Source organism: Brachyistius frenatus, unplaced genomic scaffold, assembly GCF_029030835.1.
Source record: "Brachyistius frenatus isolate BFR_SWC_R1_liver_20210118 unplaced genomic scaffold, ASM2903083v1 Contig_136, whole genome shotgun sequence".
NCBI classification, from domain to species: domain Eukaryota; kingdom Metazoa; phylum Chordata; class Actinopteri; family Embiotocidae; genus Brachyistius; species Brachyistius frenatus.
The window spans coordinates 209,736-222,133 of NW_027210735.1; positions in this window are offsets into that span (position 1 = coordinate 209,736).

Below are 12,398 nucleotides of genomic sequence, written 5' to 3' on the forward strand. Positions count from 1 at the left end.
AAAATACTCCTTAGGGTATATTTTTATGTATTTTATTGTAATGTGGGTTGTCAAGGCCAGATGACTTAAAAACTTTTTTCCCCCTCATGCATAAAGTCAGTGCAGTTTATTTGCATAAAATCGTAACGGTGACTGTTGAAGCTCACAGGAGAAGTTAAGGCTTTTAAAAGAATGTTTGAGGAGTCAGGAAGTGAACGCTGCTTTTAAAAGAGGTTGTGTTTTCTTTTACTTTTGTTGCTTCAACTCTGAAGTCCGACGTCGCTCTCAAGTTGACGACAATAAAGTCAGAGCGGGAATGGGATCTGTAATGACTCGCCATGGCTCTGCAGTGGGCTAATTGTTAGAAGTCCAACATTCAATTAGCATCCTTGACATTGCCAATAATCTGTCTTTCATTAGAGTCTCCGCTAAAGGAGCGCACTAATTAAAAGCGTTGCTTGAAATAATCGAAGCGTTAAAGAGAAGAGCGACTTTGATTCCACCCCTGCTTGGTCAGAAAATAGGTGTGTGTGTGTGTGTGTGTGTGTGTGTGTGTGTGTGTGTGTGTGTGTGTGTGTGTGTGTGTGTGTGTGTGTGTGTGTGTGTGTGTGTGTGTGTGTGTGGTTCAGAAAGACTTCTATGCCTATATACAGAAGGTCTTATAAAACGTATTCAAGGGTGAAGTAAAAACAGCTTATTTTCAGTTTGTGACTGTTGTAAGTTTATTTAAATTATCACACGTCCTAAAATTCAAATCAGTTATAAATATATAGAATGCAACGCCAAGTTAAGCAATACACATATGCATCGTTATGGCCATAAACAATTAAACAATTGAACTTGGAAACAATAGGTCATGAATATTCATGAGATGTGTCCCAGTGTCAACAACTCCTTCATACAGACTGCTTAAGCAAAAGGAGGAGGAAAAACAAAAAAAAGGGTTTCTGACTGTATGGTCACTTCCAGCAGAAGAAAAACTCCTATTTCTAAGAGACTGAGAGAAATGCATCATACAGCAATAAGTTGCCGAAGAAATAGTCTAAAGATGAGATGAGAAGTAGAACAGGCATAATCTCAATTTTTAAGTGATCATTTTGATTTGAATAAATGCGCTTGGTTAGAAAAACACGAGTCACTCTTATGAAAGGGAACTGAACCCCCCAAGAACGTAACAACAGAAACACACAAAAATAAACTTCACCGCTAACGAGTCCCTCTGAATATGAAATGGTACCAACATGACAAACAAAAATACCAAACTGAAGGTCACTGCAAACTCTCGGTGAAACACTGCAGCTTTACGGAAATGGGTCCGTTCACAGCCGAATGCTTTCAAAGTTATCATTTGAATTTTCTCGTCTAGTAAACAACGCACTTGTGGGCCTGATCAGTGCTCGCTGATATATCCATTATCAGCTGAAACAATGGCTTCAGCCCGATTGTTATTGTAACCTTGAGCCTCGTGTCTTCAAAGTGCACAAGTCATGAGGAGGATTAGGCATCCGGCCTCCGCAACTCTTCATACATACAATGAGTTTTAATCAAGACCAAAGCAGCGCTGAGGAGCATGTGGGACCAACAGACGCAGCATTAATCCCTCTTGGTTGTTGTTGTTTTTTGTCTGAGCGGGCCGCGCTGCGCCCCTCGGCCCCGAGTCGGACTTCTGTCCGGCCTCTAACCAACTCCGACTCCCCCTCTGCGAGCATCGGCCTGCGACGAGTACAGGCCGCAGCGACTGCAGGAGGAATGAGGGGGGATTACACACCGAGCAGATATGACAGTTAGAGGAGAGTAAGTGGTTTTATTTCCAAAACTTTCTACCAGCCTATGATGGACATGGTGATTCCCTCGTTTTTTACCTACAGAAATCTTCAAGTGATTTTCCCTCAAACCAACGAATCGCAGTCAAAGTACACGTTTATATTTTGCTTCTTTACTTTTCACGGAAAAGGAAAAAAAAAAAAAAAAAAAAAAACTAGTTTATTACTGAGAAAGCCAGACTGAGAGAGATTATAATAACTACCCGGGAATGTGGGTCACTTTATTAAAATTGTAGAAATTAAATTATGGCTCTCAATTAAAGAACACAGTCATTTAGATCCAAATTACCACACTGCATTTAAATCGTTCAACTTGTCTGATAGACTGCATGCTTGATATAGTATATGCATGTGTATTTATGGCTAAACAATGTAATGGAAATAAAAATAAAATCAATAATGATGTGTAAAAATGTGCCAACAACTTACAAGAAAAAAACAACAACACAAATAAATAACATTTTAAGCTAATCCAGTAGTATCCCCTTGAAAGTGCTTATCCAGGCTTAGTCGACATTTTCTGAAATTATTTAAGTTTGTGACATCATCAATGAATTTGATAATCTTGTCAAAGATTAAAATTAAAAGGGTTTTGTATAGCCTACATAATAACAGATTTAGATGTTTTAAAAAATGAAGTCTAAAGAGATTTGAAGTAAGCGCAGTAAAAAGCATGTTATTTTAATTTCTCAGACTGCTCACACAAATCCATGGATTTACAGATATCCTAAACTGATAATGATACTAGCAGCTTGACTAGCTGGAGGTCTGATAAAGCAAAAGGGCCACACACTCTCTCTGCAGCAGCGAGCGTCACACAACCTATAAGACAACCTCAAAAATACTCCGAACACTTTATCATTTTATTCTCGGCCTGCAGCAATTTCTTTCTTCCTCTAGCCAAACACACGCATGTGAAGGGACATTTTTATACTCCAGCAACTGGAGGGACTTAAAAAAAAAAAATTCTAGCAGGGTCCCACATTAGTGCTCTTTAAAAACTGTCTCACCGAATATACCCAAACATTTGGCTTATGATGTTCATAAGCCCCATAGGACACAGAGGGCTTATCAGTTCATTAGCCACTTGATGGCCTATTTCAAGTTATAGTAGGTGGGAGGAGGGCGATGGATGAGGATACAACCATCCATTACTGAGCCATATTTTGTTAAGCTATTCGGAGATGCAGAAAAAAAAAACCTCAAACCCATAAGAAGATTACCAGACCTCAGCATATGTTAAAAAAAACACATTATTACTGTGCTTATGGGTGGAGTTAATACCTAGTTAGTTAAAGCTCACCTAGTTAAGGCTGGACACTGGCTGTCCATTTGAAGGAAATTTTGTCTCGAGGGTTTCATTTATTGTATTTTTTTTTTTTACTGGAAAATGTATTCAGTATTAATTAAACACTAAATACATAAACAAGAATAGTAATTTTATACTTAATGATTATTAAAACCGTTCTTGGTGATAGTAACGGCATTATAAATGTTGATATTTAAACCTGCAGTTACTCGGAATCCATGGATTAAATATTTTCCAACCATTTATTTAGAAAATATATTTTTATAAGACAAATGGAAATATTTTCATTGTGGTTTATGCATCGTCCTAATGGCGATGTCCCACACACTAAAGTATAATCACCCCTATGTGATGACTGACGGTCATTAATACAGCTAAAACAGTACACACACACACACACACACACACACACACACACACACACACACACACACACACACACACACACACACACACACACACACACACACACACACACACACACACACACACGCACGCACTCAAAAGATGCTCAGTTCTTGGTTTTGTTTTCGTGGTTTCTGTCTCGACATTTTAAAATGTTTTGCAGCCTTCTTCAATGGATGAGGTTGTCATGGAGATGATCCCGTGACGCCCACCATTTCCAGTTGACAGAAGGCCACAGGACATGCGCTGGATGCTCCAGAAGGAGCATGGACTTGGTGTTGCTTTTGGTTTTTCAAGATCAAAAATGAACCTTCTAGCTCAAAATATTTTCTGCTTGGTGGTCCGAGCCGAAGTACTGATGGACGCAACCCGTAACACCCACTTCAAATCTGACAGTCCCACTAAATCACGGCTGAGTGAGGCTGTTGGGGAATCAAGTGCAAATCAGAAACAATAGAGAATAAAACTTCAGTAGCAATATTTGACAACATTTAGTCAGCCTTTCATGTCGTCCTTTGTTTCAATACTTGCACTGATATTAACATAACAGCAGACATTTGACATTGCATGCAAGCCGTGATCAAACTCAGTAGTTAAAGGCCTCAAACACACCTTTTGATCACAAATAGCTTATAAATTTAATGACTTCACGGTGAACGGAGCCAATTTCTCTCTGTTCTCTATATTCTCAGCACAGGCTACACAGAATATCAAAAACAAATGCGATATATCTCAATAAAGAAAAACTCGTGCGATAATATAGTCACTTAAATTTCAAATGAATATCTGGTCCCATTATTTCAGCAGCGTCAATCTTATGAATTCATGAAAAGCGAGCTTTTCCCCGAGAGGAAATCGTCACAACTAGACACAAAACACTGCAGCGGTTTCTTCTTTCTCTTCCACATTCGGTTATATTTGATTCCCCGGTTTCCACTAAGCCACACGATACAGTGGTTACCTGTGAAAGACCCACTTCTCTCCTCCTCACCAGGCCGCCGAGCCCATGAGACTCCTCATTAGAACAATTAACAAGAGGTGCATGTGATGAGGCCTCGCTGATAATTTACACCTTTCGAACCAACGCTATCGCTTAATCTCCTGCAAACATCGTTCTCTTGTGAAACGGGAGGCCTATAGGAAGAACAAGAATTAATTAGCTGCATCTAACAGATTAGAGCGTGGAGACCCCACCCCACCCCACCCCACCCTCAGATGGACAACAGTTAGACAGACAGAGATGGAGGAGAGGCACGAATCTCCTCTTTGCTTATTTCAATATTTCATTGAGTGTTATACATCAATGAACTGTTTCAGGGTGTCATCGCACAAAAGCTAAGCCTTTTGAATTCATGGCCCGCAAGTGTATGCCTTCATCCAACGTGCCTGGAATACATGAAAGCAGCCGTCTCCATCTCACACACACAAAAGTTCAAAACATACTTTAACTTCCAGAAACACCACATCCACACGGCCGAGCCTCTTTTCTACCAGCAGCACACCATCTTAACTTTTCACCGTCGTTACATTTATTCAACTAAATGTCTGAGAAAAGTCCGTTTTTATCTCTTCAATTACAAATGGGCTCCACAAATCTCAACCCTGCTCAGGTTTGAAACACAGTCAGGGCCAAATAATCCAGTGAGATAGTAACACATCGACAGGAAGCAGAATACTGATGGATGGAGAGACAGATGTACAGTAAGCCATGTCCCTATTTCAGACAGCAGTAAGTAGGGTAGTAGTGTCCATAGTTCACTATTGGAGAAGTTGGTATATAAGAAATAGAGATATTCCCTTACCAGAAAATGAGGAAGTACACCGATGGAAAGATATTTCAAATTTAAAATATTACAGCGGTCATCGACTCCAAACAGAGTATTTAGTCTGGACCAGGAAACCAGCTTCAACATTCCCACCAGTAACAGCAAGAGAAGCACAGGTGTACTTAACAACATTAACGATGGCTGCAGGGAGCAAGTGCTGCGCATGTATCCGAGTCCTCGTTAAGGTTATTAATTACACCTGTGCACATCCTGTTATGACGACCCAGGACGCCTGGCTGTGAAAAGGGCTTACTGAAAGTATGAACAACGATTTACTGCCGGAGCCCAGAGCATCTGGATGAAAACGACTTCTTGTACACACTGCTAGCTCCTGCGTTTACACCTTTGTGACCCGGCGCTGCCGTACTCGGTGTCAAACTTTCATTTCATAGCAGGGGAAAGCACAGATGTAACAGATCGTGTTAAATACGAGCAGGGCTCTGGTGTCGCTGGATCACGGTCACGGCTGACTGGGACACCCGATGCTGCGACGTCATTGTGCTTTTCCCGTTATGACGAGTCACAGCAACGACTGCTGGGAAAAAGGTCATTCAAAGTTTCTCACGACTGAAGGAGCTTATTTCTGCCTCAACTGTTTCCAAAGAGGTGAAATATGTCTTTTGTACAGTTTCCATTTATCCGGAGGTAAACGTCTCCTATCCTGTTGAGCATTTGTTTTAACCGGACGGGTCACAGCCGAGATGAATCGACAGTACAACACAGCTGACTGTCAGAAGCCAGTGGTTTGAAACATATGGTATAATATCCAGCAGCTCTCTAGTTGATAAAAACAGTGGAATATTCAAAGTTCCTATATCATCCATAACAGGGAGTCTACTCATGAGGAATTTGTAAAGCAGTAGTGTGGTTTATCTGGCAAATGTCCACAAGAACACATCTGATGGCACAAATCCCTCAGAAAATAACTTTCTGTTGAAATGGACACACCAGCGAGACTCAACATGCGGCCTCAGCAGGGAGAAAGTGCTTAAATCCTGACGCAATACGAGCCTCGCACGTTACGGCACCAATAGTTGTCGTTCTTCAGAACAGAACCGACTGTTCGTGAACACGCGAGCGCAGCAACAGTTGCCCGTTGAAGACGTGGAGCCGAGAGGCGACACGGCCGACGACGGACCAGACTGCCTCCTATAATGGAGCCCGAACACTCAATATGGCTTCAGGGTTCAGAATCTCTTCGAAGTGAAATCTCTCTCCTTCTTTTTTTTTTTTTTATAGCTAATTTGACAGTTTCAAAATCCTTCTCTGATCAGTTTTACCTCTTAATCCCCCCCTCCCCCCGCCCCCCTCCACCTGTCAGTCTGGGTCTGCATGCGTGCCTCCCTCTCTCCTGAGAGCATATGGAGCCGTAGCTGACCCAGGGAGTCGTTGAGTGTGGGGGACAGATGCAGCCCCTTCTCTACCCCTCCCTCCCTCCCTCCCTCCCTCCCTCCTCTCTCCATCCACCCGCCACGACCAGCCCTTCCCTCCTATCCACCTGTTTGGGTCACAGACCAGGGGGATGAGTGGCTGTGCGCGTGCCACACTAGCGGCTTGGCCACTGCTTTGTTATCCAACCCAAGACAAAGGGGTATTTAGGGAGGCCGGCTGCCTGCCCAAGGGGAACAACAATGCCATGAGGCTGGCAGGCCTGTGGACCCGGGGCCGTCCATCACGTGCCCGCTTTATGTGAATGAGCGTCAGGGGGCATCTGTTGTGTGTGTGTGTGTGTGTGTGTGTGTGTGTGTGTGTGTGTGTGTGTGTGTGTGTGTGTGCGTGTGTCTAACCTGAGGTATTATGCCAGACGAGGAGACAGGAGACAAAGACTATGATGTTTGTGTGTATTTGAGAGGTGGAGGGAGGGCACTTAAAAACAATTGCATCTATTATAATTAAATGAGGTCTACACTTGAATAGATTGCTGTAATAACAGGTCAACTTCTGCTGCTAATGAAATTCATATTGGACTACTTATACAATAATTTCTTTATGTGTACTCTTTACTCCTTTTTTAAAATAGAAGAAAAAGGCTATTTTATGACAATTAGAATTCAAAACTTCATGATTTCGCGTTATAATAAGAAATCATACACTTTAGACGGATTACAATGTGTCACAGTACAAATAAAAGCCAAAAAAAAAAAAAAAAAAAAACTTCAGAAGTGCATATACATAAATGTCAACTTTCTACAGGTTTGTGTTGATTACTAAAATTAAAGAAAGTAGGTCACAAACGGTCCTTTTCTGTAATCAAGTTTAAACAAAGCAACTTTTTCTACTACATTTTCATAATAAACTAAGACTCGTTTGACATGTTTCTATAATGTTCTGTCAGCACTAGCTCACTCATATCACATCACAGATCAATGACATTGATTAGTTCAAACCAGAAATAGTTAGCTGCTACCAGCAGACTTTGAGTTCCCCGGTGAGCAATGCATCGACGCGGCGGGGGGTATTGAGGTCAGCTCAGAAAGGTCACAGGGGTCAGGTCAAGGCCAGTCCGGTGCTGTTAGGACCTTGACCTGTGGGTCAGCAGGGGAAAAAATGAAGGAACGAAACACCTGATTGAAACTGTGACAGGGGACAAAGATGGTGGATGGTGGTCCTTAACAACCGTCTCATCTTCAGCCGTGAGACGCTTAAAACCAGAAACTGTCAATTTCTTTTACAGAGTCTAGTAACATGACTCTATTCAGGATGATGACAAATATGAACAAAAGCACTTGTCAAAGACTGATAAATGAGGATGATCACTTTACATTAGCTTTAATAGTTTTTAAATGTAATGTAATGAGCTGTTGTTTTTTTTCTTGAAATAGCTTCTGCTCTTCCTATAAAGACAGATGATGTATAAATCCAGTGGAGGAAGTTTATAGTCTTGTTCATTAGGATTAATGTTAAATAGTTTGCAGGAGGGAATTATCATCATAAGTAATGTACCGTTGAGATTAAAGGTTCACAAAGAGACATTTTGGTGATTTCTGTGATTGTGACCATGTTTGCCGCGATACATTTGTTTTCTGATTTCTAGTCACGTTGCATATTTGTGTTGTTCTTGGGTACAGATGGTGTTCCAATAAAAGAAATTAGACCGTTTTCATTGTTGTGATTATACCGTATTTACGCTTTATAGGCCATTGGCAATTCTATTGAACATTTTTAAACTTCAAATTGCCTTGATTTAAATTTCCCCGTTTTAATTTCGTATTAATATTGCTTTCTTTATGTATTTATGTGCCCCCGTAAAGCACGTTGAATTCCCCTTCATCTGAATGGTATATTTAAATACACTCGGCTGGCCTGAAACTATTTATTAATAGACTTAATAAATTTGGCACAAATCATCAGAATGTTGAAGTTGAATTGAACTGTAGAGCAATTTTTGTAATTGTTATAATGTTTAAGTCTATTATGGCATTGGTTCCTGTTATTTTGTCCACTTCAGCTTTGCCTTGTCCAAAAAGCAATTTTTTTTTCGTGTGTGCATTCTTGTTTAGTCTAGACAATGTTATGTTACATCATTCTGGCAGGGGCGTTTGTATGTTATTGTGTCTATTGTGGCTTACTACAGCGTGTCATGCTCTCTCAACAGGCACGGTTACACATGGCTTGTAGCGCTCTGACCTACAACTCCCCCTCTTGTTTGTCAGCGGTTGTTTGGCCTACTTTCCTAAAGACAAACACAGCCATTTGTTTTGTTTTGCATTTCCATGAAAATGGAAGAAACAAATGGCAGGGAGGGGGACAACTGACAGTTTGTTTTGTTGTTGTTGTTGTTGTTGTTGTTATAGCTGTTGCATGGGGCAGGGAGGCATAGCAACATCTGAACACTGCTATGAATTCCTGAGAAATTGTAAAAATGTGTAAACACGATGAGCTAGAGCCAAAATGACATGAAAGTGGAAATACAGCGGGGCGGAGGTAAACTACACGTACAACTGCCAATCAAATAACAGAAAAATTATCATTGTGCAAATGTTATTTTTCGACTCAGTGGGTCCCTCCTGACCTTCTGGACTCCAACTGAACTATGAGCCATGAGGCCAGCAGACCCCCCAAACTGAATCAACCCCTCCCTCCCCTCTTTACTCACTCCGTGGACAGTAAGGATGCTACAGTTCATTAATGAGTATGCTCCATAGCTCTTCAAGAGTCCTTAATTAGTGGCACACTGATACTAGTTAGTCCCGGAGTGTGTGTGTGTGTGTGTGTGTGCAGGGAGGGGGGCATGCTGTGAAGGAGGGGGAGGCCCACTGGGGGAGGGGAGTCAAGTCTACAAACCTACTTTTATTTAGACAAAAAAAACAATCAAACATCTATCCTACTGTGAATTGTCCATCCCCCAATTTCATTCAGAAGAAAATCAATTGTTTTGATATGAGGAACTCGATCAAACAAAATTGATTAGGTCTTTGAAAGGGTGTGACATGGATAGCACTCTGCAGCTAGGCAATGGACTGTAGCAAACACATGTGATTGAAAAGCTTTAAATGGGTGTCAAACAAGCGGGGACATAATGTTTGACTTAAATTATCAGCAGTCCCACAGGAGGCTCGTGGGACCGCTCCCCGGAGCCGGGCGTGTGTTTGGAATACAAACTGGGGATTCACCAGTGACCAGCGGGTCAGCTGGAGGAGGCAACGGGTGCCGGTTGCTCCTGTGAGACTTGGCGACATTCCTGCAGCAGCTTTTTTAATTTGCTGGAGATGACCCCCCTCCAGCAGGCGCTAACAGGACAGACAGCACTTCGAACATACAGCCACAGTTGCTTTGAGTGGGTATGTTTGCGGGGCAGGTGGGGGGAGGGGGGCTGTTGTCGGGTCCCAGATGGGGTAATGGGGAGTTTAGCATCAGGATTACACTGCAATAGTGCGGCTTTGGATTGAATGGTGATTACCCCACGCTCACACTGGTTACCCAATAATACGGCTCCCCACCACCACTGCTGGGCCAACAACACAGGGTGTGCTCAGATACATAAAATATTAAAATTGCACGTTTCAAAGTTATCACAAAATCAAATATTAGCTTGATAATTCTCTTACTATATTGATTAGTGAAAGATAATTCAATTCTAACACGTTTGTATTTCAAAACGCCTTTTCAAAGAAAATTGGCAAATTTTGAAATTAAAACTATTAATTTAACCAAATATAATAAGAAAACAATGTTTCTCCAGAAAAAGGTACTGTATGATTTTGAAGAAATAAGAAAAATCTAACTTATAGCTATCATTATCTTGAGTCTGGGTTAGTCAAATAAAACAAGAATTGCTCCCTCTCATGGCCATAGTGAGCTATTATTGTGTTTTAGAGTTGGGTTGTCAATGATGTTGCTACTGTTAGGTGTCTTTCTTCTTTTTGAGCCCTTCTCCACTCCATCTGTCTCCCTTCTCCATCAGCAACACTCCATCAAGATGTTTGACAAATCTGTTTGTTAAACACGTGTCTTGCCTCCGACACTCTACATCCCCCTGCCTGCCTCCCTCCAACCTTCCTTCCTTCCCTTCCTCCCTCCCTCCCCAGCTGCTGGCCATCACGGGTCCAGCTCCAGCACCGCCAGCCAGCCCAGGGGGATTGAAATGTTAAGGGCAGGGACGACAGCTCCACTAATTAAATTCCCCAGGTTAATCCCTGCCAATCCCCTCGTCGCACTCTCCAACCGGTCCCCGCAAGGAGACAGGGTGCAGAGACCGAGGGTGGGGGAGAGGGGGGGGGGGAGACAACAAACAAACATTCAGCACTAAGAATGGGCACAAAAAACAATCAAAAGCACGAAGGCTGGGTGAGAATGAAAAGAATGAAACGCCGTATGAGGCGGCGTTGGTTTAAACAAGCAAATATGTGCACAAACATGCATCAGAGAGGGGCATCACCGAACAAACACCAGCACAGTAAAACCAAGGAATAAACTCGGGGTGTAAAAATGTAAGTTATTAAAATGTTGCTGCTTTTGGAAGCCTTTTCTTGAACATGAATGACGTCATGTAGCTGCTTCCATGTCAACAACCATCACATTCCCGGGACTGTGTTGTGACCAAGTGTTCAGCAACACCAACCTCAGACCTGTCATCATCTCAGCATGTACAGTGGCCTCGTGTCTGACCCCATGCCACTGTACTACAGAGGACAGCTGACACGCTGACCACTGACTATCAAACTATGTGACCTTGACAGCATCACAAGAGGGGCTAAATTCCACCGCCTCACCTAAACGCAAGATCAAGTTGCAGAAATTACTTTCAAACTGGCCTGAAAAAAAAACTTCTGGCAAAGAGACCGAGAAGAAATGAAGAGATACGAAAGGAAAAAAAAGCCCAAAACGAAGGTTAACCTGTAAACTGCAGGTCGTCACAGAACCGCCAGGGTACGAGAAGTTATCCATCCACTAATCTTATCTACCCTCTGATGGTAATTAATGGCAGAAAAATGTGTTCTGATCCTTTACTGAAGTAAAAGTAGTAAAATCACAGTGTGGAAGCACTCTGTTAGAAGTAGAAGAAGTTAGAAGTCATGAATTCAAGTAAAAAGTACACAAAATATCAGCAAAAAGTATCAAAGTCAATGTTATACTCATGTGAGATACCATTTTATTATTATATATCATCAGACTCTTCGGCATGGAAGACACATTTAAGAGATTTATGTGTAAACCTATTTAGTAATTTAATCTTTAAAATCATTTATGCTTAACCTAAAAATAGCCAACAACTCTGACAGTAGCAAGTACTATCAGAAATGCCCTGTGTGCCATGTCGGAGTATTCGTGTTCTCTTTAGGCTGAGAAACAGGTTGGATTATTAAAAGATGTACAGTACATAAACCTGCTGATGCATTCACTGCAGATGCATCATGAAAAACAAATATCGTTGTTACAACTGATCCTGAGTCGTGAATGGATGAGGTGGGTGCAGGAAAGTCGATTTCAAAAGGAGAAGAATAGAGCAGGTGCTTTTGTACACAGTGGGTGTGGTGTTGTGGAAGATGTGGGTGTATTACACCGTGTGGGCGTGCTGCGTCACAGACACCACGCGCCTGCGTTGTGGCTTCGCTC